The sequence below is a fragment of the Mandrillus leucophaeus genome, unplaced genomic scaffold, assembly GCF_000951045.1.
Source record: "Mandrillus leucophaeus isolate KB7577 unplaced genomic scaffold, Mleu.le_1.0 Scaffold276, whole genome shotgun sequence".
Classification (NCBI taxonomy): Eukaryota; Metazoa; Chordata; class Mammalia; order Primates; family Cercopithecidae; genus Mandrillus; species Mandrillus leucophaeus.
The window spans coordinates 2334879-2338338 of record NW_012102876.1 but is presented as its reverse complement, the minus strand read 5'-3'; positions in this window follow the sequence as shown (position 1 = coordinate 2338338).

The following is a 3460-nucleotide window of genomic DNA, read 5'->3' as shown; positions in this document are numbered from 1 at the left end:
TGTGTGAATTTAATCCTGTCATTATGATGTTAGCTGGTTATTTTGCCCATTAATTAATGCAGTTTCTTCATAGTGTCGATGGTCTTTACAATCTGGCATGTTTTTGCAGTGGCTGGTACCAGTTGTTCCTTTCCATGTTTAGTGCTTCCTTCAGGATCTCTTGTAAGGCAGGCCTGGTGGTGACAAAATCTCTCAGCATTTGTCTGTAAAGGATTTTATTTCTCCTTCCCTTACGAAGCTTAGTTTGGCTAGATATGAAATTCTGCATCCTGGCTTGTAGGATTTCTGCTGAAAGATCTGCTGTTAGTCAGATGGGCTTCCTTTTGTGGGTAACACGACCTTTCTCTGTGGCTACCCTTAACGTTTTTTCCTTCATCTCAACCTTGGTGAATCTGACAATTATGCGTCTTGGGGTTGCTCTTCTCGAGGGTTTTCTTTGTGGTGGTCTCTGTATTTCCTGAATTTGAATGTTGGCCTGCCTTGCTAGGTTGGGAGAGTTCTCTTGATAATATTCTCAAGAGTGTTTTCCAACTTGGTTCCATTCTCCCCATCACTTCCAGGTATGCCAATCAAATGTAGATTTGGTCTTTTCACATAGTCCCATATTTCTTGGAGGCTTTGTTCATTTCTTTTTACTCTTTTTTCTCTAACCTTTTCTTCTCACTTTATTTCATTAATTCGATCTTCAATCACTGATACTCTTTTTTCCACTTGATCAAATCGGCTATTAAAGCTTGTGCATGCATCATGAAGTTCTCATGCCATGGTTTTCAGCTCCATTAGGTCAGTTTTCAGCTCCATTAGGTCATTTAAGGTCTTCTCTACACTGTTTATTGTAGTTAACCATTCAGATAACCTTTTTTCAAGGTTTTTAGCTTCCTTGCAATGGGTTTGAATATGCTCTTTCAGCTCAGAGCAGTTGGTTATTACCGACCTTCTGAAGCCTACTTCTGTCAACTCATTAAAGTTATTCTCCATGCAGCTTTGTTCTGTTGCTTGTGAGAAGCTGTAATCCTTTGGAGGAGAAGAGGTGCTCTGCTCCGGTTTTTAGAATTTTCAGCTTTTCTGCTCTGGTTTCTCCCCATCTTTGTGATTTTTTTTCTACCTTGGGTCTTTGGTGTTGGTGACCTACAGATGGGGTTTTGGTGTAGATGTCCTTTTTGTTGATGTTAGTGCCATTCCTTTCTCTTTGTTAGTTTTCCTTCTAACAGTCAAGTCCCTCAGCTGCAGGTCTGGTGGAGTTTGCTGAAGACCCTGTTTTCCTGGGTATCACCAGCAGAGGCTGCAGAAGAGCAAATATAGAAGAACAGTAAATATTGCTGCCTGATCCTCCCTCTGGAAGCTTCGTCCCAGAGGGGCACCCACCTATATGAGGTGTCTGTTTGCCCCTACTGGGAGGTGTCTCTCAGTTAGGCTACACAGGAGTCAGGGGCCCACTTGAGGAGGCAGTCTGTCTGTTCTCAGAGCTCAAGTGCCATGCTGGGAGAACCACTGCTTTCTTCAGAGCTGTCAGACAGGGATGTTTAATTCTGCAGAAGTTGTCTGCTGCCTTTTGTTCAGCCCTGCCCACAGAGGTGGAATCTGTAGAAGCAGTAGGCCTTGCTGAGCTGCAGTGGGCTCCACCCAATTTGAGCTTCCCATCCTCTTTGTTTACCAACTCAAGCCTCAGCAATGGCAGATGCGCCTCCCACAGTCAGGCTGCCACCTCACAGTTTGATCTGAGACTACTGCACTAGTGGTGAGCAAGGCTCCATGGGCATGGGACCCACTGAGCCAGGCACGGGAGAGAATCTCCTTGTCTGCCAGTTGGTAAGACCTTGGCAAAAGTGTTGTATTTGGGCAGAAGTATCCCATTTTTCCAGGTACAGTCTGTCATGGTTTCCCTTGACTAGGAAAGGGAAATCTCTAGACCCCTTGTGCTTCCCGGGTGAGGTGATGCCCCGCCCTGTTTCAACTCACCCTCTGTGGGCAGCACCCACTGTTCAACCTTTCCCAATGAGATGAACCAGGTACCTCAGTTGGAATGCAGAAATCACCCATTTTCTGCATCGATCATGCTGGGATCTGCAGACCGGAGCTGTTCCTATTCAGCCATCTTGGAACCAAGCCTTCTATCTCATGAATTTTAATATTTTCTGTGTTTTTCAGTTTTCCTTAAGAAACATACATTTTTAATATAAAGATAGGTATTATAATGATAATTTGTGCTAGAAGAGAGAACAGACAGGAATGTCTTTAGCTCCTTCCTGCTGACATAGAAGTTAATAAGATGTCTAGCGGTGTCTTCAAATAGGGGTAGGATCATTTTGTTTCAGTTTTTGTGGTGAACTGGCATAGCATATACCAGATATGCCCCCTGGGGAAGGGAGATTTCACTCTAGATAGGAAGGTGAAGGATCCATTAGATGACTACTGCAAACAGTGTTGGCCAATGAATTGGGGTTTCTTTTCTCTCTCTCCTTCTTTCCTTCCTTCCTTCCTTCCTTCCTTCCTTCCTTCCTTCCTTCTCTTTCTCTCTCTCTTTCTTTCTCTCTCTCTTTCTTTCTTCTTTTTTTCTTTTTCTTTCTTTCTTTCTTTCTTTCTTTCTTTCTTTCTTTCTCTCTCTCTCTCTTTCTCTCTTTCTCTTTCCTTCCTTCCTTCCTTCCTTCCTTCCTTCCTTCCTTCCTTCCTTCCTTCCCTCCTTCCTTCCCTCCCTCCCTCCTTCCTTCCTTCCTTTCTTCCACGCCCTGCCTCTTTTGCCTTTTTCAAATACTAAGGGCGTCCTTCTCCAATCTCCTGACAGCATTCTCAAACAACTGGGACAGACAGAAGAGAAAGCCCCATCCACCACTTTGAAGATGGTTTTATAGATTTGTACTCTAAGTGCAAGCACATTTGGGAAAATTGCTGTTCAAACTCCAAAATTTTGAGAATAAATATGAGAGAAGCTGTTTTACTTTTTAAAATTAAAAATTCAAAGAAGACAGAAGTCTCATGGTCGTAGCAGCTAAGAAGTAGTGAGGGAGCATAAAACTTTAAATGGGAGTTATTTTATTTGAAACATAAATTCTATATGTTATCTATATCATATTATTTTGTAAAAGATAAGAAAAATTTGATCTGTAGTTCAAATAAAGTTGTCAATAGTTTGTTTTTGGACTATGCAATAAAGACACCTACCATTACTGATGGCAGCATGCTCACATACCAGTGTTAACATTTTGTGGTTGTCAAAAAGGTCTGCACATTGAGTAAGCACATCTAAACATATAAATAATGTTAGTGAATTCTGATGTTAGTTATCAATAAGGTGTAAGACCGATGAGTGTTGTAGATGTTTTTCCAGTTTCCAGCTCTTCATCCAGTGGTGTTATATGTCCTAACCTCCTTCCCCTTCCCCTCTTCTTCCTTTTCTTTTTTATTTCTCCTCCTCCTTTTCCTCCCCCCTTTCTTCACCCAAACTGTGATTTGCGTGGAAAGT